Source organism: Dermacentor albipictus, chromosome 5 (genome assembly GCF_038994185.2).
Source record: "Dermacentor albipictus isolate Rhodes 1998 colony chromosome 5, USDA_Dalb.pri_finalv2, whole genome shotgun sequence".
Lineage (NCBI taxonomy): Eukaryota > Metazoa > Arthropoda > Arachnida > Ixodida > Ixodidae > Dermacentor > Dermacentor albipictus.
The window spans coordinates 14426681-14451690 of record NC_091825.1 but is presented as its reverse complement, the minus strand read 5'-3'; the positions used below and the strand labels follow the sequence as shown (position 1 = coordinate 14451690).

The 25010-nt window shown below is 43.0% G+C and overlaps 2 long non-coding RNA genes across 7 annotated transcripts in view; one reads left to right on the top strand and one right to left on the bottom strand.

The window, feature by feature from the left end:
* The window catches only part of LOC135906595 (uncharacterized), a 42219-nt gene extending 40155 nt beyond the window's left edge, over positions 1-2064 (bottom strand). The window contains exons 1-3 of one of the 3 annotated variants that reach the window (XR_010565792.1): positions 1965-2064; positions 1238-1343; positions 838-927 (exon numbers count right to left, since the gene is read on the bottom strand). This is a non-coding gene — a long non-coding RNA (uncharacterized lncRNA). The other 2 variants (XR_010565793.1, XR_011514780.1) reach the window with 2 other exon arrangements.
* Positions 2065-2216: 152 nt separating this feature from the next.
* Positions 2217-21689, top strand: LOC135906580 (uncharacterized). Of its 4 annotated transcripts, none has more exons than XR_010565783.1 (5): positions 2217-2317; positions 3797-3848; positions 3933-4164; positions 19463-19632; positions 20515-21689. It is a non-coding gene; the product is annotated as an uncharacterized lncRNA (long non-coding RNA). The 4 variants fall into 4 exon arrangements; XR_011514405.1 differs by lacking the exons at positions 19463-19632; positions 20515-21689 and adding exons at positions 12012-12062; positions 14694-14820; XR_010565782.1 differs by lacking the exons at positions 19463-19632; positions 20515-21689 and adding an exon at positions 14694-14820.
* The last annotated feature ends 3321 nt before the right edge of the window (positions 21690-25010 follow it).

Genomic DNA, 25010 nt, shown 5'->3' with positions numbered 1-25010 from the left:
CCAACGTTTCCTCTATGATATGCCCTAGCAGAGCGTCCGCACTTCCTTCTGAACCTTTTGTTGAACCAGTTCGGAAGAGTTACTTCAATAAGTTCCGCAAAATGGCGGAAAAATAGATTCAGTTCTGCTTCGGCTGAAAACGGCAGAAAGTGAAACACATGCTTCATAAAAACCCGCGTATCCCTCCCACAGTTCATTAACACGGGTAAAAAATTTAAAGCGTATCCTAGTTTTCATCTTTGATTGTTAGAAGAGAAAATAAAGGCGCAACATCGATTTCTTGAGCATCTTACCAAAAGACAAGCACTAACTTGCCCATGCGACTTCACGGATTCCAAAGTATGACATTGTACTGGGCTGTTGGGGTGGGGAAATGTTTTTGAAATTTCATAAATTTGGTCTCAAGCTCCTTTAGAACAACTCATTGTAGTGCATCTTTAAAAAAAAAGTCTGACCCAACCAGGCACCGTGAAAATACATGACGTCAAGGTGCGGGAACTTGGAGGCGTCGTCACCAGCTCTTTTTTGTTTCTTCGTCCTTTGTGGCTTTCCGTGATGACAGTGGCCTTTCTTGTAATATTTAAGCGTAATATACAAGTGCGGCGGACATAATATCTCCCTATAGTGTCTGTGAGCGGAGCGCACCACCTGTCAATGTTATGTGCCTAAATAGAAATGTTCCCGTTCCATGGAAAGACTACGTTCGCCCGACTCATGTAGATATATAGCGTGGTATGAGCCCAGGCTGGGGTTCTGCCCGAGCAGCCGGCTCGACATGGCATGCTTGCTTGGTACAGGGTCCCTTCATTGTCGACAACCTCTGTCGGGAGCACTTACTTTCTCTTTTGGCCTCTTACATCTTTCAGGTGGCTTTCCGAAGATCGGAGCTGTCGTAGAGAGTAGTGCCGAGAAAACCACCACAGGAAACTGCGCAAATAGAACCGTGTAGCCGGCTTTTTTGGCAACACAAACATGTAATTATGATAAGCAGAATCGCATTATCAGTAGGGAAACAACTCGCCTACCTTTTCGTAAGCTTGGCCAGCTTTAAAAACACGAAAATGTCCTAGCGCTAAATTAAGTACAGCCAGCTACTATATCGAACAACACAATGCTGCGCAGAATTTCGGGGAAAGCCACACAGGAATAGCCATGACAAAGTCACAGCGAGGCCAGTAGAATGAAAAGTAGAAAAAGCTCGCAGTGTAAGGAAAAAGTATTAAATCTGTGAGCTTACCGACACGTCAGAGCGGGCAAATCCAGCAAGGCCTATCAATAGCGCCAGTGCACACAGAGTGAACCAGTGGCAGCGCATTCCCAGTTGTCTGTTGTTCCTTGGAACTCTGTAAGGGAGTACGATTTATAGATTCACAGCACTTAATGCACGAAAGCGCTTTATTTCCTCTACAAATTTCTATTTTTTCACGCAATGCTATAGACAAACTCAAGGTATTACGAAACCAGATTGTGTTCAATCCAGGCACCTCAAATAGATTACTCTTGCGTAATGTGCACTACTGCGGTGCTAATAGTACGCATACAAAGACCAGTTGGTGGCAGCAGCTGCACGCATCATATGAAGAGCAATGTGTTACACTAGCGCATCCCTTATTTCGTTTCAAACGCACTACAACAGCTCATGTGACTACTACATAATGGATCGTTGTGCTACACAATATCGTTGCTTTAGGTGCGTCACTTTTCATAAGTTCATTACTTGGTCATTGCGTGACGGAGAAGCAAGACGACATTTATAAAGCTTACATGAGTACTTGAAATCAAAACTCAGAATGCCTTTTGCGATATAAACAGGAGCGAATCGCCCTAACCTATCGTCTTTTTTTTTTCGGGAAGTTGTATAAGAGCGCATAGCAATGAGAATTGCAGCAGAGTCCGCTTCAGACCTCCAATGCTTTTTGATTGTCTCTAAAATATCTCAGCATGCGAGTCCGCGCTTTTTTTACCTGGGTTTCGAACAAGGTCTCTCTCTCTCTTCAGTGCAGTGGATAAACCAGGGCTCCTTCTATTGACTCAACTTTAGCCCTGCTTCGAAGTGAACAATTGTCGGAGGTGGCTATAAACTTACCACATTTTCTAAACGCCCATTGTCCTGCTTTTGTTTTACGATCAAAAGTGCGACGCAACAAGCTCGCTAAAGAAAGAAAAGACACGTTATAGAGATTTTCGTTTTGGACCTTTTATCTCAGTTGCCCATTTGTGCAGCTGCACCTTAGGGAGAACTGCACGAGTATATTTTTAGTTTTTATGTGATGACGGCCGTTCCCAGAAGCGTTTCTTCACTGGAGCAGATGTACGAGTACGTATAGCGGTGAAATACTGTCCCTTCTAATTTGATAAGTCAGGACGCTGCTGATGCTAAATCTAGCGGCGAAATCTAGATGCCTTTGTGTGTAAGCTATGACGATAAAGAAACGGGTTTTAAGGATGCTAGTATGTGCGCGGAGGTGTCGCAGCTATCATGCAATGTTTAAAAGAAGCGATCTATTAAATTCCGGTGAAGTCACTTGCGAGTTAATTGGTGGTATCAACCTGAAAGAGCCTGCAGTATTTATATGGTTCTTAATTCATGATAATTACCTGCACAACACTTGTTTTATTAGGTTTACACCATATTCCAGCAAAACTTTTTGTTGGGCTAGTTGGTGCATTACTGAAGTACTATAGCGCCAAACAGACGACACGGGAAGAAGAGACACAGACGAGCGCTTACTAACAACTGATGCTTTAATGACGGAAGCACACAATATATATACACAAATCTGGCAGCGCGACTCGCGCATTGTCAAAACATCACATGGTAAAAGGGCAAAAGGCGATAGAACGATTGTGAATGTGACGTTCGTGAAGATGACACGTGGTGTACAGGGCCAAATGACTATAAGTGATAATGGTTACATGATACACAAACACTGGCGTAAGGGAGTACCCCCTAAAAAACTAAAAGATTAGGAATGTTCACCAGGCACGGGCGGCGCAGCAACATGCTCAGATTTAACTATGGGCTTCTAAAAATGACATCTCACTTTTATAGAGAATTTTAGATGGTTCGCTTACGCATTCAGTGCCCTTCCTTTTAATGTAAAAGGCTTCCTTCAGCTCGCGGGCCACGCTGTCTCGACTTCTGTCCAGAATGATAGTCTCACTTAGGCGAGGCTTGCACCCGCACTCTTTGCAGTGGATGGCCATATTGGAACCTGTTCCTTTCTCGTGTAACCTATCGTGTTCTTTCAGCCTTTCATTAAGACACCGCCCCGCTTGTCCCATGTAAACTTTTTTGCATGAGAGCGGAATTTGATATACTACCCCTTCCTTGCAACTGACAAGTGGATTGGTATGCTGGGTTCCGCAGGTCACGCGTTCTGTTTTCTGGTTGTTAACGCGGGCGCACAATGTTGCAAGTTTTGAAGGGGTGAGAATACAACGGGGACTTTGAATTTACTCGCGACCTTTTTCAGGTTGTGGGCTACGCGGTGGGAGTACGGTACAACTACAGGTCTTAATCTCCTGGTTTGTTCTTGCGTGTTTTTTCTTGCTTTCCCTTTTATCTTCTGGAGCAGGCTCTCTACAACAGAAGTTATAACTGACTGTGGGAACCCCGCCTCCTTTAGCCTTTCAATCTGCTGATGGAAGCTGCTCCGTATGGTATGCTTACATGACTTCCTGGTAGCCGATTCCACCATATATACGTTGGTATTAAACAAACCACTTTAGGAACTGTGTTCGTTTTCGGTCGTTCTCTGTTCGGGGTGGCTGATTTTTTTTTCTCGCGTTTCAGATACAGCTACCGAAACATATAAAAATGGTACACAAACCGTCGACGATGACTGGTAATGCAAAAAAAAATCTTTATATCATGGAGTTCGGTACCAGTGCATCTTGAGCAGGCAACTAAGTATCTATCTGCTTTGCAGCTGACCGCTTTCGTCGCAAGATTTGCCGCGAGTGAAACAGTTGTGCAACGCCTACAAGATTGCAAAACTGCATCGTCCTGGCCTTGTATCGCTAATCAGACACATACGTGGTTCCCTTGGCGCCTTCCCAACCACACGAGGGAACCAGAGCAGCACGGCCGGCTTAAAAAAAGGGGCGGATCGACGACCAGGCTTGCAGTTCGCTAGCAGTGCATCTTGAGCCCACAACTAAGTATCTATCTGCTTTGCAGGCGAGCGCTATACCTTTTCAATTTCCTCCAGCTCAAATTTATGCACTGCTGCCGCACTGCATGAAACTAAATCTGAAACATTCTAGAGTCTACAAGCGTGAAATAGTGTCATAGTCGAGAAAGCTTCATGTCAAAAAAAAATTTGGACAAACTGCGTGCTGAATTAATTGATGAACTCAGAGAAATGAAAGAAAGTCTAGAAGATCTAAAAGAACTTAGACACGAAACTAAGACCTTCGGAACATTGAAAGAAGTAATATAGGCCGTTGTAACAGAAAACAAGGAACTTAAAGCGCAAAACGCAAAGCTGACGTGAAAACTAGGGGAGCGAGAAACGTACCAGCGTTCCAGCAACTTAGAAATGAAGGGTGTTCCTATTGATGCTTAGTCAATAACTATTATTAAGAAGATTGGCGAACTTGTTGCAGAGGAAGTGCAAGATTCTGATATTGATGCATGTCATCAAGTACCGACAGCGAAACATAACGAACAAAACACAAAGGTTCGATTTGTGCGCCGCATTAAAGAACGGTTTGCTTGCTAAATTACGAAAGGAAAAAATTAATACCAGAATGCTTGGTTTTGATGAGAATGGTCCTATATCCATTAATGAGCATTTGGCAAGACAAGGTAAGCAGTTACTAAGTGCTGCGAAACAAAGGAAGAATGAGGTTAGTTGGAAATATGTATGACCGCTGGAGGAAAAGTAATGGCAAGTCGCAATGAAACGTCTCCCATTCTGCATATTTTCAGCACTGAAGATATCAGCACCTAATATTTTCTTTTACTTAGTGAGACAAACTTTTATTGTGTTTGAGTCCAGATGTGGTTTTAGTCGGTAAATCTTTATATCATGATTACGTTTCATTTGCAAATATATCTGAGGATTTACAAAAACGTATTTCAATCTTTCATTTAAACGTCCAAAGCATAAAAATAAGCAAGATAAAATTGAACAATTGCTCCAACATGCCAACACTAGTCCCGATGTTCTTCTTTTTGCTGCAACATGGTTAGCTGATAAGGACTACACCATACGGCTCGAAAACTACGTGCATCACGCACTAAACCATACACACACAAGAGGTGGCGGTCTAGAAGCCTCTGTACGAAATGATCTAAACTCGGAGAAAATTACAGATTTCTCCCTAATTATTGACACCCTTGAATGCCTCACAATTCTTCTTCAAACAGGAACGCTTTCAGTAGTCTACAGACCACTTTGTAGCAACAAAAAAGAACTCTTTTTCTTTGTCGATAAGCTGCTAGCTTATCTCAGCGGTGTGGGCAAAATGTTTACCATGCTAGGTGATTCGAACATAGATATGATGGCTGAAAATTGTGGGCTCTGATGTGGGATTCTCACACCGTACTCTTGGGACAAAGGAACGACAACACAGTAGGGCAAACGATCACAAGGGCATTTATTGCACCTTTCATACATCAATGCTTGCTAGCCGAGTTGCTATCCACAAAACATGCCGATGGGCGCGCGACAAATCTAGAAGTCCGACTCACCGCGACCGGAAGCGAGCGAATATGTTCGCCCCATGCTGGATCCCAACGCCTGGTCGTTCGCGTGTATAGTCACGCGAATCGTGGCGCGTTCGAAGGCGGCCACGCGAGGCGGTCTCGCCGAAGCATCGGTCGGCGCGCACGCGGGAGACGTCCCCCGCCGTGCGCCGACCCACCGGGAAAGAGGGCCGTTGCACGTGCGGCACGGCACGCCCGTCCCGCTCGCTGTCTCGAACCCAAGAGAGCAAGCGCCTTCCTTTCGGCGCCCAAGTAACCTCGCGGCGGCGCGACGCTCGCGCCGTCTCTCGGACTGCGCTTCAACCACATCGACCGCGCTGACGTCACGCAGGCCACGCGGTGAAGCGGGACCACAGGAGACGCGCTATGCGGGAAAAACATCAGGGGAGGCGCGAGGGCCGCGCATCCCCACAAAATACACTAACACGAGAATATAATCAGCCGCTGTGCTCTCACGCATGCTCGAATATTGTAACCTTGCCAACACGAGTAACAGCACGCAGCGACACCTTATTATGTGTCTGTGTCCCTAATGTACATGTTTCTCCTGTGATTGCTGGTGTCATGTTCTCTGATATAAGCAATCATCATCCATTTTTTTGTTTTCTGCCTTGGTCCCTCCCAGAAATGCAAGCAGCCTGTATATTCCTACCACCTCATCGATACAACGACGCTGGCCTAGTTTCGCTCTCTTATTTGTGAAACAAACTGCGAATCTGAGCTGACTGAAAGTCACCCAAATAATGGGGGGGGGGGGCATAGAATACATTTTTCGATAATCTAATCGCTTGCTACGACATAGCCTTCCCACCACATAGTGCTACAAAACGACCAAATCAAATTAGAAAGCCATGGATAGATGTGTTTTTACAAAAATAAAAAATAAAAATAACATTTACCATACATCTCTTAAAACACGAGACATGAATCAATTAGCCAAATTCAAGGAGTACCGTAACCAAGTAAATTCAGAATTAGAAAAGGCCAAAAGAAATATGTTATGAGAACGTGTTCTCGCACATTTATACGAATCCAAGAAATGTTTGGCGGGAAATTAAGAAGATATCTGGAGGAAGGCTAGCCCTTGCTCCACGGTACTCTTGCTGGTCAAGAAGTCGTATCTGTCCTAAACACTCACTTTGTTCAATGCTGCAGCAACATTTCTGCAGCAGACCCAAAATAAATCGTTCATACTTTTGTGAAACCGACTGTGCAAAATTCTATAATGTTATTTCCGGCGACACCAAGCGAAGTAGAAAGCGTGATAGACAATTCTAAGTCAAACAGTACTGCAGGTTTCGACGGTATCATGGCACCTCCAATAAAATATGTGCCTGATATCATCTCTAAAGTCTTAGCTCACATTATTAATAAAATGTGTTAGTCCGGAATTTTTCCTAGCAAACTTAAAATGGCCAGAGCTTGCCCGGTTCATAAATGTGGCGCTGACCACAGTATAAAAAGCTTCCGACCTAATCAATACTACCGCTTTTTCACAAACTTTTTGAAACTGCTCTAAACGCTCGACTAGAGGATTTGTTAAGGAAATGTTATATTATTAGTACGGCACAGCATAATTTAAAAAAAAATAAATCATGTGTGGGTGCGGCCGAAATATAAAACATCAAATACTGCAAAATATGGTAAACAGTTTATACATAGTTTGCTTATTTCTGGACCTGCGTAAGGCGTTTGACAGTGTAAATCATGTTATACTTCTGTGCAAACTTTATGACTACGGTATACGTGATACAGCATCATATTTAATGATAACTTACTCAACAGATCGTTACCAGTTTGTTTCATATAATCAGGCGACTTCCTCACTTCTCAAAATACAGACTGGCGTGCCACAGGAATTCATACTTGGTCCTGTATTATTTCACCTTCATATTAATGACCTTCCTAACATTTCTTCCTCCCCTAATATCATCATGCATGCAGATGATATTAATATTCTCTTTACAAATTCTTCCCAGCAATGCTTACAAATGGAAATAACTGATTACTTGAACTTATTATGTGAATGGCTGTACATAAGCAAACTACAATTGAATGTCAACAAAACCAGTATATAATTTTTAAACCGATATAAGCTAAATAAATAAGCCATTGCCTGTTAACATAACTGTTCTATTTCAAGAAAAGAGGCTAGAACAAGTAACAACGTAAATGGTTTTGGGCTTCTCCTGGGACAATCGTGTCAACAAGCTTAGCAATGATCTTAGCAAACTAGTAGGCTCTATATATAGAATTGGTGATCTAAATACCATTATGGCTGAAGAAAGCAATATACTATGCTCTTTTTTACTCAAAGCTAGCTTATGTTACTTTGATTTGGGGAACAACGACAGCAAAAAACTATGAGAAGTTGTTAAGCTTGCAGAATCGAGTTGTCGGAATTTTTTTAAACTACCATGGTAGGCCGCGTGACTTACCCACACACAATCTCTTTCGCAAACATTTACTGATCCCAGCAAGTCAAGTATTTTATTATAGATTACTCTTACATATAAAAAGACAGACTCCGTGTTGTCAGCATACCCACTTCTCCTCGATACCCATTACGTAATCAAATCAGAAAAATACCATTTACGCATACTAACTACGGACGTCAGGATATAAACTAAAGGCAAGATGGATGAAGACGCCCTAACAGAAATGAACGAATTTTTTTTCCAATGTTGGCGACTACGTGTCTCCGAATAGCCATGGTGATTGTACTAAGACGCCACTGTTTTCACGTGCAAAGCTGGCTAATTCAATTATTCTTTCTCCTGTTACTGCCCAAGAAGTCACAAATTTCATTTCCAGAATTAGAAACAACGTCGCCGCCGGGTTGGATGGCCTGAGCGCTGTCCCTATTAAGCAGTATAGCCTTACGGCTGACATGTATAATCAATCAAATGCTAGAGACTGGTATATTTCCCTCTGAGCTTAAACTGGAACGTATAACCCCTGTTCACAAAGGTGGAGCCGTCAGTGATATAGCAAGCTACCGACCGATATCTGTTCTGCCCATCTTGTCCAACGTTTTTGAGAATGTCATTCATACCCGGCTCAAAAACTTTCTCACTAAATACCGCGCTGTGAATGATTCACAATACGGCTTCCAGAAAGGAATATCTACTGAAATGGCGTTATTACTAATCAAGAATGAAATTCTTAGCAACATTGAAAACAGGCTTTTTACTGTGGGATGGTTCATTGATTTAATGTAAGCATTTGATTGTATAAATCATAATATTCTGCTCTCAAAACGGCGTGATTACGGTGTACGTGGCGTCGCCCATGATCTCATAAAGAATTATCTTTACAATAGAAAAAAGTGTGTGAAAGTCGATGGCATTATCATCTCCGACTACTGTGGTAAAACATGGAGTACCTCAGAGGTCGTTTCTACGGCCCTTATTGTTTATACTTTTCATCAATGACTTATGTGATGTGCCTAATTCTCCCAAACTAGTCATGTAGTCTGATGATACTAATATTTTCTTTTCCGCACCAACTTTAGCACCCCTGAACACAACGATAAAAAATTACCTAATTATCCTTGAACTCACAGATAAACCCTAAATAGTAAATAGCTAAATATATTATTTTGAAACATCTCAACAAACAAAGTGACTTCGAACTCACCCTAAACTTTCAAGGAATGGCCCTGTAGCGCGTTGCATCTGAGAAATTTTGGGGGGTTTTGTTCGAAGAAAAAATATCTTGGAACATGCCCGTTATTAAGCTCACGATTGAATTAGGCAAAGGAGTTGGTTGCCTCTACAGACTGAAGGAATTATTTCCAATTAGAATAAAGAATGCAATATATTATGCAAATTTTTAATCACATCTTTCATATTGTACTTTTGTTTGGGGTACTATAACGACCACCAACTATAACAAACTGGAGTGGCTCCAAAAGAATATACTAAGAATCTTTGAGAATTTTAATGGACACCCGAGCCGTGGTCCCCTATTCATTAAGAATAATATGTTTAAAGCGTCTAAGTTATGCGACTATAAACTATCTCTTTATATGTATAAAATAATCTCCTAAACGATATTGACACGTGTACTTGTCTTTATCGGGCGACAAGTTTTGTCGCCTAACAAATGTTATCGCACAGCGCGGGACGCGCTTGCATGTATCCGAAGTTTCTGGAAAGTTATCGATGCTTCTATCCACTGTCTGTTGTCGAGATCGTTTCTTCGTCGTCTTCGTCGGCGGCGGAGGATCTTCGTCAGTTCGACGAACAGCAACCGCACCTCCATCGGTTGCTGCTTTTAGTTTTCCGGATATGGGCTCGCTGACCGGCCCCGGGCTGGGCCAGTGTATGGTCGGCGCTGCGGCGACAGGTAGCGGCCTGGTGATGGCGAACGCGATGGTCGTCGAGAGCTCCACTGAGTAGCGGCGAGGTAGTCGGCGATATCGCGGGGGCGTTCGCCTTGCTGCGGGCGCGGAGCGTTGACGGCGAAACCTCGCAGTCCCATTTCCCGGTATGGACATCGTCGGTAGACGTGACCCGCTTCCCCGCAGTGGTAGCAGAGCGGGCGGTGGTCAGGAGCGCGCCAAACGTCGGTCTTCCTCGGGTAGCTCCGCTGGGCGACGGGTGGGCGCGCTGTCGGCGGCGGCGGCGGTGGTCGACGGAATTGCGGCGTTACAGGGCCCTGGCGCGGTCGCTGAGGAGGGCCTTGACGGCGTACGACGGCGGCGTAGGTCATCGCTTCGGGTTTGGGTTGCGGTAATTGAGGTTGCACCTCCGGAACTCCAAGCGACCGCTGAACCTCATCTTTGACGATGTCAGCGATCGAGGCCACTTGAGGCTGCGACGACGGGAAGATCTTCTGAAGCTCCTCTCGTACGACTGCCCTGATAGCCTCGCGCAGGTCTTCGGAGGCCAGTGATTGAACTCCGGCATAGTTTGTAGCGTTGGTGCGGCGGTCGAATTGCCGGTTTCGCATCTCGAGTGTCTTCTCGATGCTAGTGGCCTCGCGAAGAAACTCGTCGACAGTCTTCGGTGGGTTTCGTACCATACCGGCGAAAAGTTCCTCCTTAACACCACGCATTAGTAGCCGGACTTTCTTTTCCTCGGACATTTCCGGGTCGGCATGGCGGAATAGGCGGCTCATTTCTTCTGTAAAAATCGCGGTGGTCTCGTTGGGCAGCTGCACTCCGGTTTCCAGTAGTGCTTGGGCTCGTTCTCGGCGTACGACGCTTGTGAATGTCTTCAGGAAGCCACTTCGGAAAAGGTCCCAGGTCGTTAACGTGGTTTCTCTGTTCTCGAACCACGTCCTGGCACCGTCTTCCAATGCGAAGAAGACATGTCGCAGTTTGTCGTCGCTGTTCCAGCTGTTAAATGCAGCGACCCTCTCGTACGTCTCGAGCCAGGTTTCCGGGTCCTCGAATGTTGAACCGCGGAACGTGGGGGGCTCCCTGGGCTGCTGCAGCACGACGGGGGATGCTGGGGCTGCCATTGGGGAGGACTTGGTGGCAATCTTCCTGCACGTCTCAGGTAGGCGTCCGTGCTCTGGGGGCAGTCCTTGCAGCCGGCGGCTAGCTCGCTGGTCTTGGGCGACGTTGGTTTTGTCCTCGGGCTTCGGGCTTGGATCGCGGCTTTGCGGGGGCGTTCGGTACATGAACGCACAAGCACCTCCACCAGATGTCACGTGGTCGTGACGTTGAATAACACAGTAGCAGTACTGTGAACGACAATACTAACTTTTATTGGGCGAACCTGTGCCCACAAAACAGGCTACACTTATAGCACAACGATAGCGGCGAACACGCTCGGCGATCGTCGAAAATCTGATCAGCGGGTCAAGCGCGTCGGCTTTTATACAGCAATCATCGAATGTTCCAGATTAAACGTTGGGACCCGCATGCCTTCTAAAATGTTCTACACCGTTCGTGTCAAGCGGTGAAATCAGATAACACAACGTTCGGCGACAACAGACAGCGGATAGAAGCATCGATAACTTTCCAGAAACTTCGGATACATGCAAGCGCGTCCCGCGCTGTGCGATAACATTTGTTAGGCGACAAAACTTGTCGCCCGATAAAGACAAGTACACGTGTCAATATAGAACATTCCCCGTATAACTACAGCATACATAACAGGCTAAGACCAGTGCCAACTTACGGTAGATATAGGCTGGATTACTGCATATCAACACTATACCACCTCTTAAAAGCTCACATTAATTCAGTGCCCCGCTCGACACGTTTAAATTGGAGGTGCGTGACTACCTAATGAAGCCATGAACTTTTTCTCTTTTCTCCTGGCTGCTACATTTCTTCCAGTGTTTATGCATTCTGTGATAATGTCGACCAAGCATGCTGTATCCCTATCAAGCAAGTTCATTCCTTCTTTATAATGACTGTATATAATTACAATTGTTCGAATTTGTGAAATCCACTGCCTGTTGCTCTCTGTAAGGCCCCTGGTCCCGTCAGGCTGTCTGCGGCAGTTTCTTGCCTGGGGGCTCCCAACTAGTGTTTTAGAAATAAAGTTAGTTCTGATTCTGCTTCTGAAAAATAAGTACCAAGGCTACTAAACATCGTTGAACAAAAAAATGATTTATGTGCACCCTATTTTAAGCAATGTATAAAAACCTTTCTCATGCATTATCCAATTACTTATACATAAAATGCTATCGCACTAACATTTTACGCGCCATATATGTTTGCTTTAATATGCACTATAATGTGTATGTACAAGCAAGCAAAGAAAATTAACGCATAAAACGTCTTTTCACATTGTCATTGTATATTGTACATAGTATCTTGTTTATTTGTATTTGCTACATCGTACTTGCTCACTCTTGCGTTGTTTGCTTTTTTCGCGCATTGAATTATCGTGTAAGCCGAACGCGCTTACGAGCAAGAGCCCCTTATGGCCTTTAGCTCCTCTTTGCTCTTTCTGTAACAAAGAAAGAAATCAACTCGAAGAAAGGAAGGAGAGGCAGCCCTCCACGCAGCTCTGTTGAGAGACCGTTACTTGGCTGGACGAGAACGCGTGTAGTCAGGCCACCACCCACCACAAAAGAAGCAAATAAAGCGATTTAAAAAACAGACTTCCCACTTGCGCGTAGCGCTGCTATCAAACTGGCTTCTAGGGAAATCAACGTGTTTTTTTCTAAGTGGATCTACTGCTGTGACAGGCCGGTCATATTGTTATAGTGGCGAAAATTGCGTTATACGAGCGCCACCTAGACTAGGAGAGGGTCCCTGCACTCTACTGTGACGTTGCCACTCGTCCCTGCCGTCTAGTAAACTGTGCTGCGACTGGTTTGCCTACTTGCCGCTCAGCAGAAATTTTCTCTGCATAAATATTTGGAAATCGAGAAATCTGCGGAGCAGAACCATCGTCTCCATATGGCTTTCATAGATTATTAAAAGTCGTTTGCTTCAGTAGATGTACCAGCAGTCATAGAGGCATTGCGTAGTCAGGGATTACTGGAGGTTTACGTGAATATATATGGAAATACCTGCACAGATTCCACAGCCACCTTGATTCCCCTCAAGACAAACAGAAAGTTACCTATCAAGAAAGGGGCCAGGCAAGGAGACATCTCTCCAATCTCTCCATTGCTAGAAGTATTCAAGCCATTAGGCTGGGAAGGCTTGGGATTGAATATCAACGGCGAATACCTCAGGAACCTTTTGTTTGCATAAGGCATTTTCGTGTTCAGCAACACTGCGGACAAATTAAAACGAATGACTGAGGGCCTTAACCAATAAAGTGAAGGAATATGCAGAAGAGAACAATAATATTCAATAGCGTGCCAATGGGACGAGAATTCAGGATCGGAAGTCAGCCCCTAGAGTCTGTAGGGGAATATGTTTATATAGCTCAATTGCTCATGTACACATGGGACCCTGATCATGAGAATAAAACTTACAGAGGAATAAAATTGGGTTGCAGTGCATACTTCAGGCATTACGAAATTCCTAATGAGAGCTTAGCACTGTCGTTGAAAAGAATAGTTTATAATCATTGCATTCCACCGGTGCTAACATAGGGTGCAGAAACTTGGTTGACAAAGAAGATCGAGAACAAGTTAAGAACTGCCCAAAGAGCGCCGGAGCAAGAAATACCAGGTGTAACGTTAAGAGACAGGAAGAGAGCGGTGTGGATCAAAACTCAAATGGGGTCAGCCGATGTTCTGGTTGCCATGAGGAGAAAAAAATGAAGCTGGTGGGGCGATGTAATGCTCTTCAGAAGAGTATAGGCTTGGGCTGGTTGGTAATACATAGTTACACTAGAATCATAGCGCGGGAAGGACGATCGACAAAGACTAGAGAGGGCAAGCGCTTGTCCTGTCTAGACATTGTCGATCGTCCTTACCGCGCTATGCTTCTAGCGTAACGATGTAATGCATAGGATAAATAGCCGCTCTTAGTTACAGCATTATAGTTACAGGATGTATGTCAAGGGAAGAGAAGCGCAGCCGAGGATGGCACAAAACAAGGTGTCATAATAAAATTACGAAATTTGCAGGCGCAAGTTCAAATCAGCTAGCGCATTACAGGGATAATTGTAGATCGCAAGGAGAGGCCTTTGTCCTGGAGTGCACATAAAAAATAGGCTGATAATGACGACTTAGAAAGCGGGCCTCGTGATGAACACAAAATACCTAATCGCGAGCCTTTTTGAGCTATAAGCAAATGCCTTTGCCTGATAGATTGCGGGATTAATTTGGCCATTGTACCCACCATGGTTGTGTCATACCTTTGGCGTTCCGCGTGAGTTCGTAGGAATAAATCTCAGCCACAGCAACCGCATTTGAATGCAGGCGAAATGCTTAAACATTCATGCATCGGGTGCATGTGAAAGAATCGCAGGTGGTGAAACTTATGCGGGAGTGCTCCACTACGGCGTGAGTCAATAATATCGTTGTTTTAGCATGTAGCACCCCACAATCTGATTTGACCATTCTGTTGAATATATTGAAGCGTGTTAATAACGCATCTTTCTTTCAGAACCTTCATTTTTATTGCCAACACCAATGCCTACCATGTGAAAGCCTGTCGCTTCGAAAAGAGACGGCGAGTCACCGTCAAACATTAACTCAACCATTTAAATTATTAAATTGCAAATACACCTCAAGGTTTTTTTTTTGCTTCTTTCTTTCCCCTTTTTTTCTGTCTTGTCTGAGATAATCACAGAATTTTGTTTAAATGCCGTAGTGTTGTGCTTGGTAGTTTTTTCGCCATTAACACTTGATTTATATTTCTCAAAGTCTGGTGTAATAAAGCACAGTCAAGCTGAAGTGTTGGCACCACTCTCTGAAATAAACGTTACCATATTGATGCCTCCCTGTGAACAGAGAGGCATCAATATGGTAGCCCTGTCAGAGCACACAAAACGTTTTATTCGCAGACTGCACACAATATTTTTGCACACATGAGCTCAAGTACACATTCATTTACAGTAAAAGCTCGTTAATTCGAACCGCAAGGGGAAGCCGCTTCAGTTCGAATTAACGAAAGTTCGAACTAACGAAAGTGAAGGAGAGCACTGCGATTTGGAAGCAGTAGGGCATGTCAGAAATTTGGCTTGTCAGCAAGTGATGGCGTGTGCCGCGGGCACACGCCATCTTCAAGTCGAAGCCCATGGGTCCGACTGTGCCACACCACCGATGTCCACCGAAACGAACGTTAGGTGAGGCTTAACACTATCACAATGAATCGCAATGGCCGATACCTCCTAAGCTGAAAACAGACGTGCACAACCGATGAAGACTGCCGAGACAAAGACGCTGAACATGTGAAGGTGGCGAAGGCCCCGATTCGTTGGTTCTTGATTGCAAACGCAGCTACAATGCACTTGATTCGCTGTGTTTTGGTGCTTGCCGCGCCATCTCCGCACAACAATAGCAGCTGCACAAGATTTGCAAAGCCTCTGAGATTCGCAACGGACAAGAAGTTTCAGAGGTTACGTAGAACGAAGAGGTGGCAGCCGCCGCTGCCTTCTGCCTGACCCCGCGCCGGTTAGATTTTTTCCGATTTTGCCTTCTCTCGCCGTTTTCTCCATTCCGGAGGCGATGTAGCCTTGTGTGTACGCAGTAGGCGCGTTTCTCTGGCCGTGTGCCAAGCGAGCGTAGTTCGAATTATCTGTGAGGGAACCTTCTCGCGTTCGAATTAACGGACTTTTTTATACATATACTTCTGAGGAGCTTGGCCGGACCAAATCGTACAATTCGAATTATCCATAAATTCGAATTATTGAAGTTCGAATTAACGAGCTTTCACTGTATTTTATTTATTTACAATACCCCTAGAGGCCTTCATGCGAGAGTATTACAACGGGAGTAGACATAAATTCATGCATGAAGAATTTAGCACTAGCGCTCTAAATATGCCTAACGAGACAATGTAGAGAGCAATGAGCAAAGCGAGAACAATGGAACAGACTTTCTCAATGTGACATGTACTTTCCTCAGAACAGTATATATAGCTAGGCTTAAGAATTAATCCGGTATACCCGACTATGGTGTGCCTCAAAATCAGATTGTCGTTTTGGCACGTAAAATCCCAGAATTTGTTTAATTTTTCATTTCGTACTCCTTTAAGCTGTCGCATTCATTATCTCTGCAAAAGCTCATGCTCAAAATATTCTCCATAAATATTTAATAAATATTGTAGATATAAGGATCTACTTACATTTTAATTAGTGGCGATACGTAATACACATTCATATGATAGTGGAACTAACGAGACAGACAAAATTGTGATTGGGCACGATGACGTGCGTCGAGGCTGAGTCTCCCTCGAGGTCCCTGACCTCAACTGACTGCAAGTTGACGGCAACAATGTGCTTCTCAATGCTGTGCTTGTCCACAAACCACTGAGTCCACTCTGTCATCTTGTGCAGCCTGTGCTTTGCGAGTCAATTAATTTATTTGATGATGTGGCGGCTGGTGAACACTGTCCTTTTAGCTTATGTACAGTTCACACACCAGAGTAGGATCTCGCATATTACTTCTGGAGCACAGCAAGGCAATCCGTTGTGTAGTGGTAGTCTTATTAACATCGACAGTCATGTTCCTTTTCGAGCTACTGCAGCTGCAACACAAGCTGCAGCTGTTGCCCAAGATGGCGTGAAAGAGACTCACTGAATAGTGGCGCATACCCAGGGTCACGTACCCAGTGACCCAAGCTGGTCGTACGGTTGATTATGAACCTGCTTCCCTCAACATATCAGCCCGATCTTTATGCATTAGACCATGGACCACTCAGTGACAGAAATGGGCGGGAAAATAGAGACAGACATCCTAAAGTGTGAAGTATCCTAAGAATGCTAATAGCATTAAATAATACTAGATGTTTTGAATACCTTGGTTTACTTATTACTTTTCTTGTTTGCGCTGGATAAAACCTTGTTTTTTTGGAGCACGTGGCATCTAAATAGAATCAGACGCTAGTAAGAAGTCAAGTAAGATTATTATCCTAGATCTTCAACAGGCACTATTGTGATTTATTTGCAGTAGGGGTGTTGTGTCAATGCGCTTAAAAGGCTCAAAACTGCCTTGCTAACATTTACTTAGGCATGGAGGTTCACATAGGTTGGAGGTGTGCGCATTCATAAGGTTATCTTGGCACAGCTTACCATGGTCTGCTATGCTGGACGAGGAAAGTTCGCAAGGGCCTTGGTTCACCATATGTTCACAAAGATGAAGCTCAGGGATCATTTACTCTTGGCAAATAACACCAAGGGCCAAAAAGAGGTTCTTCACCTCACCAGGTCAACGCTGTTACAGAGAAGTACCGTACATGTTTTCCCATTAAATTTTTGCATTTACATTTCGTATATTAAATTAGCAACTTGCCATTGGCATAACAAATGACTGTCAAGTAGCCTGCCTCTGCAATTGTGTGCTACAGTAGCCTACCACTTTGGATAATGGTTATTATGATCTTAAGTGCCTAATGCCTCTCCGCTCGAATGTTTCTGAAATTTAAAAGCTGGCTTCACTGCCAGAAGTTTTTGGCGGCTCAACCAGACAAAATGACGTGCAGTTGCACATTAGTAGTGCTGCTTGGCTGTCATTTCAGCGAATAGTATGAAGCACGCTCCAAATCTAGTGGCATGCAGGACTTGTTTATGTAGCCTCAACGTGTTATTATAATACAGGAATCGAGGTGAAGATATGCTCAAGTTTAAAGAAGAATAGAGCCGCGACTTCAAACGGGACGTGACGAAGGAGTGGACAGGACGAGCGGTAACAAGAGACTGAGGCTTCGTCACGTTCCGTATGAAGTCGCGGTTCTTTTCCTCTTTATACATGTCGTACCAGCTGGCCCAAAGTCCCCCCCCCCCCCCCCGCTATGCTCAAGTGCATTTGTTGCTCAACTCCAGGAACAGCACTTCCATTACATTTCGGCCATCAAAACGGCTCTCCACGTTCTGTAATGTAAATCTGTGGTTTCACCAATTTTAGCAGACCACATTGAATTAAACTTGCTCCTGTCTTGAAGAAGGTCCATGTGAAGCATGCCAAATCACAGCCTTTCAGCAGAGGCGACATGACCTGTCTGGCATTTTTCTTCAGTTGTGAAAGAAAATGAAAAAAACAATCGGGACAGAGTGACGCGCATCACTGTTAACAATACTATGTTTAGTGAACGTTTATTCATTTTAAGCACCTAACCTATTTATTAACATGCACTTTATCACTTTGTATTCTCAGACGCGACAAAAAAACGTTTATGTTGGTTTTCTCTATATGCTTGAATAAATTGAGCAGCACTCAAGAGACCCTCGGTGATTACTGTCTAAAGCTGCTTACACACCATAGCACATGTCCACAACTCCCATTCTAAAATTGTTAGAAGTGTCTCCTGTTTCCTTACTTGCCTGTTTACTGGATTTTTATAAACCATTGCTAAGTAGCCTATCGGCTTAGACTTATTGAAAAGAATAATGGGCTTTCTACGTGTTCTCGTTTAACCCGTTGAGGATACCATTTTTCGGCGAAATATGTGTCCCCTATTCAGGGGTTATATATATATATATTTTAGGGGTGTGCAAATACTCGAAACTTTCGGATAATGAATAGTGTCCTACTCGATTCTATCTTCCTCTCGAATAGTAACTGTTCGTAAATGTTAATTTCTTGAAATTTGCTTGGAATATGTCAAGACACCAATGAAACATAAAACTTGAGCAAAATTACGGTAAATTTTCACGTCCAATGACATAGCATAGACATAAAACGTGAGAACTTGTGTAGCAGAGCAGGCTACTTCACTTAAGTAGCTGTACTTTAGAGGCTGTACAGCAATCATTCACGCTTACCGAAGAGTCATATGCATGTGAGGAAACTAGTTGTTTCCTGCTCTATTTGTGCTTTTAATAAACAGCTCTTCATAACATAATATGCATGAAAGAAACTTGCTAAATTTGATAATACTAAGCTGTGAACATCATTTTATATTAATTGTGATATCAGCTGTTTATTATTCAAAAGCTACTGAATATTCGATTCCCTTCTGGCATGATTCGATTTGTATTAGGTGCGGTCTCAAAAATACCTTTTCGCACATTCCTAATATTTTTATTCCAGATTTAAGTTCGGAGTGCCTTTTTTGATAATAAAATGCGTAAATAAATTTTAAAGTGAAAATAAAGCGACATAACCTTTTAGTATTTGCAGTTTTACACACATGGTTTATTCTTCTATGCAGGATAAAGTAGGAAAGTTGGTGAATGTGATGAATCTTACAAAACTTCTTTTATATTAAACTAGGTTAAATTGTAACTCCCAAACGACTGCAATGGAAGCCACCAAACATCTCAGAGAAAAATCAGCGTTGGAGAAAACCCAAGGGGCGACAGCACAATAAAATATTTCTTTAGAAGTTCCAGAAGGTTGCAGCACCTCCAATATGACGCTAGGCAACGCCTTCTTCTGAAGAGGTGAATTTTTTCAAATGTTCCGTCGCCGCCACAGAAGTACGGCAGTGAACCTCAAAGAGTTAAAATGTCAGTCCACTCGCTTATTGCTCTTAGAAGACTGAGCATTTCTTCGTACCAGTCACGTTCTACATTTGTCAGAGCCACCAGCTTGGTGCACAACTAAAGAGAATTCTGATTATAACAGTCACTGAAGCAGAAAACACGTAGAGAGTCTTTAGTAGAGTCTTAAAGTAGAGAGCCTTTAGAAAGCCATTGTAAGGCGGCAAGTGCACTGCAGTTGCATGTGAACTCGTAAAACGTAACTTCAGATGAATCCGCAGTAAATTCTAGGGACATGACACTATTGCACTCGCAGCGTGGAGAAGCACAATGAAGTGCTGCACATTTCAATTATGAAAGTTCTAAGAAATAATGTTAGTTGACCGTAGTACCCTCTAAAGTTTCTTATGAACGACATGAAGTATTTTTCCCATTTTATCTCTAAGCAAGCAAAGTTCACATCTTTCACATCAAGGATATTCATAAAGTTGCGTTGATCGTGTTGGTCGTTTGAAAACGGCTGGCTCAAACTAACATACAAGTGTTGCACTTTGCGGTTCTTCACTTTGTTTTTATGGTAATTATTAATATAATATCTTTACTATTTCATCATGCTACAGTGTGTTGATCCTCTTTGCCCTTTTCTTCATTTGACACTTAGTGGAGTCCTGTGCCATATTGAATAAATTGAAGTGGTTGTACTTAAGTTGTACCCATGAAAAGTTGGAATAAAGCATAACGAATGCCTAATTCAATTTTATTATAACGAGTGCATACTATATGCCACACTCTTGCATGTGGAACTTGGTTTTTAATACTTCTGGCCTTTTGTTGTTTTTACAGGCTTCACGTGTCGCAAATTTCCTGGTACCAAATTGTCTTATGTAGAGAACACTCTGGCCTCGCTTCTCGCATGGAATCTAAAGCCTCCAAAGAGCCCAAGTTGCACATCTCATAGCAAAACACAAGTGTTCTGCTTTTGTGACCCTCGACATATTTATGTTCATTCATGTTTGTTACATTAGTCTTCTGAAGAGTCCAATTCGGTTTTCTCAAACGAGCATACAAATGTGTTTGTGAGCATTGACATCTGTGTTCCAATTTTATTTGTGTTGATCATGTTGGTCGTCTGAAAACGGCTGGCTCAAACCAACATACAAGTGTTGCACTTTGCGGTTCTTCACTTTGTTTTTATGGTAATTATTAATAGAATTTCTTTAATATTTCATTTTTAAGTAAATTCAGTTTCATGCTAAACGACCCAGTTTTGTCAAGAACTGTTCCATTATGGCACATCGTTTCAAGTATGCTTAATATGCAAAAGTAGGTACAATGAAAAATTTTTTTACATTTGCTTTCTTACATACAACTCGGTCATTCTACATCAAATGAACCATCGTTTCTTTTTGCCATCATAGATATGGTTGACAAAATTTGCCTACGTTTGTTGAAGTTCTGAACTATTTCTCCCCATTTAGTTTTACTCATAGTAATTTTCCACTATTTTGGCAAGATTTAATTGTTCTTGCCCAGCTAAGCTAGAAGCACTGATCAGCGTTTCTTTTCGAAGAGAAATTTTGCGATCCAGATATTCAGATGGTGTTCATGTCAAGCAAGTGAAGCGGTGTAACTGCCAAAATTGCAAAGTTTGAATTATTTTCTCAGAACGCAGGGAAACCCACAAGGCACAAAATAAATATAAAATTGCAGCCTGGTTGACATAGTATAGCTACAAAATATTTGAAGCCTTGGTGGTTCAGTCGATCGTCTAAAAAGCTGTAAAGTTCACGTTTTTCGCAAAAGGCTTCATGTTCAAGGTAAAAGAGATTTCCTTTGGTCTTCACCGTAAAAGTATGTGATACGTCATTACACAACCTTACGTGTCTGCAACGCATATGACAAGTTACAAACAAGTATTATTGTTTAAATTCAAAAAAAATATTTTAAATAGTTCTGTTGCGGATCCCGCATACTGCGTAATTATATGAAGCCTTGTCGTCTAGCAAGGAGAGACTGTTAATAAATTAGCCACAAAGACTAGTCAACAAACTGTGACTGCCTTTTTTATCAATACGAAGGCAAGCGGCGTCAAACGCTGCAGTCTTAACTCGTATTTCTTTTTTTTTAACATGAACGGCCAAAAGTGGTCTCTCCAACCACGTCAGACAACGTCAGACTCAACACGGCACATATTACTTTTATAGCCGAGCATGTTCAATCTGTCCAACAGCGGTAACACGCAACACCACAACAATTTGTGCATGCTTGTGTAGGCTTTCACTTGTAATCATGAAGGTGTCTTCTACTTGCATCGCCACATGACCGTCTTTTAGTTCCAGGGAGCAAGGCGCTAAGTGTCCTGCTCCCTGTATATCGCAATGTATGTTGATATGTGGCATTGCGTTGCAGTGTAACATTTCTTTTAAAATGCTTTGCATGAACAATATCAGCCGTCTTTCTGGATTTACTGGCTAGGTAAGAGCAAATATTTGCGTAAATTGCATGAAACGTATATTATACCACTGCAGGACTCCCTCACAAGTTTAACACATAGTGATATTTTGACGTAGTAGTTCTGTGGAAACTCGCAAGGTGGAGAGAAGTAATTGATAAAGGGAAAATCAGACATCCGCCCGTTCAAAGCAATTGCTACAAAGGAGCAAGGAGCATGAAACGTATATTATACCACTGCAGGACTCCCTCACAAGTTTAACACATAGTGATATTTTGACGTAGTAGTTCTGTGGAAACCCGCAAGGTGGAGAGAAGTAATTGATAAAGGGAAAATCAGACATCCGCCCGTTCAAAGCAATTGCTACAAAGGAGCAAGGAGCCTTTGTAGCAATTGCTACGAACGGGTGGATGTCTGATTTTCCCTTTATCAATTACTTCTCTCCACCTTGCGGGTTTCCGCAGAACTACTACGTCAAACACTTACCTTTGCTTCGTGTGTTGTCGACCAATTCGACTTCGCCCCGCCGTCTGCTAGCCACCTGGTTAGCTCAAATGGTAGAGCGGCAGCCCCGGAAAGGCGGTGGTCCCGGGTTCGTGTCCCGGACCAGGTCATATTGTTTCTTCAACCCTGAGGCTTTCCTTTCGAGAAACCCGTATGGGTTTCCTTTGTAGCAATTGCTACAAACGGGTGGATGTCTGATTTCCCTTTATCAATAGCGATATTTTATGTGCAACAGCTGTATGGTTTACCCGGCCCCACACCAAACACAAGCGTCGCTGCGATAGAGCGTGCGCCTCTTGGCAAAAAAACGCAGACCCCAACACCGCATCTCTGTCATCTGTGTTGCAGACGAAGCCAGCTTTGTCGTCAGCATTCCCGGCCAGAGAGCTTTGTGTGCCCGTCGGAGAAAATCCGCTGCTGACACAAAATTTCAAAAAATATGTTTTTGCATTTAAAAATACCTTCTTTTGTAACTTCACACATGCATATCACACATGCAGAACTGTCTACTAATGTATCACATATTTTTAGACCAACCACCAAAGGACCTTTTTTGAACTTGAACACGAAACTTGCTACAAAAGATCATAACTTTACAGTTTCTTTACAGGACTGAACCTACAAAGCTTTAGATATTTTTCCGCTAGAGTGTGTCAACCGGGCTACCATTCTATATTTCATTTCTACTCGCCGTAGTTCCTCTGTCGTTAAGGTGTTGGGTTGCTCAGCATGAGGTCATGGGATTGAATCCCGGCCACGGCGGCCGCATTTCGATTTCGGTGAAATGCGAAATCACCCGTGTGCTTAGATTTAGGTGCGCGTTAAAGAACCCCAGCTGGTCGAAATTTCTAGAGTCCCCCACTACGGCGTGCCTCATAATCAGAAAGTGGTTTTGGCACGCAAAACTCCATAATTTTTATATATATTTCATTCCTGCCTTCTGAGCTTTTCTGTGTTACGAGAAAAAATTAACATATTACAATTTTACTCACTTTTGCTGGTGCGAAAAGTACTCGAAGTATTTGAATATCTGAAAAATTGGCTATATTGGCCGTCACACCACTTCACCGTCTTTCCATGCACACCATTTGAAGGCTTTTGAGAAAAAAAATGCTGATTGATGTCTTCTAGCTCAGCTGGACAGGAAAAATCAGCTGTCACCAAAATGCTACAAAATTTTTGTCAAAAATAAACAAAAGTGGGGATGGAGTTTCGAACTCCAGTAAGCATGTGGACTTTTTTCTCATTTATGTCTGTTGTTGAAGAAACACTGGTCATTTCGGCATGGAATCCGCCACTTGCAAGTACATCTGTCAGTTGTCAGATTGGATTGAAAAAACTTTAATAAAAGTCCTGCAGGACGCACATCAGCACGCAGTGGGCGTCTCCCACGCAGGGACCGACAGGGAGTACCTGGCGGCCGCTGTGCGAGCCGGCTGGACGGCCCATTGCTGGTCTTGTAGGAGCGGGAGTGGTCCTGTTCAATAGAAACTGCGTTTTGCATAGGTTCCCTAGAATCGTTTATTTTGCTACGTAAAATACATTAGTAAGGATTAATAGATATAAGCTTAAAGTACAACAAAACTTCTCCAGTATTATTAATGATGCGCCTTTCATGTATGTTTGGAGAGATATATTATTGTGAATTCTTTTTATTGTTTTTGTGGCACTGAACAAGATTGAAATGAAACTCACATGAGGAATAACTTTTTTAAATCTTCCAGTGGATCACTAATTCCTGTTTTTCTACATAAAACTCTGAAGCAGTCAAAACGAACAAGTCGCTTGATAAGGACTTACCTGCTCAGGAACGTTATCGTGGCAGAAAACACAATGGAACCATGCAACGAACAATGCAGCAGAATACACTGCTCCCATGGCATCACTCATTGCAATGATCATGCTGTTTCAAAGGTAGATAATGTTTACTGAAATTTGCATGCACAATTCAACCAATAAATATAGGGTATACAGTGGTCCTTCTTCAGTAATGCAGAATTTTTTAATATTGCCTGTGGCAGATAACATTATTCTTATTTTTGAGCTGGATTATGCAGAGATGGACATTACTTGCACAAGAAATGGAAACACATCTTAAACAGATTCTCCCAAAGTTACTAATTCCCTTGTTACTGACGGCACATATTGAATTTTACAAATTGTAGGCAGTGAGCTTCAAAGACGTATTCACTTGAAATTGCTTACCCGGATGACACCAGTTTCTACATTTTTCCTGAAATATGGGACGAAATACACGAGCATTCTATTTACTTTTCAGCTTCAATTCTAAAATGCGTTTTTAAAAAAAAGTGGGCGGAGCAACAGTGCATTGTTACAGCCAGTTTGGTGGCACGTATCTCGTCACTGGTGAAAATTCCCTCCA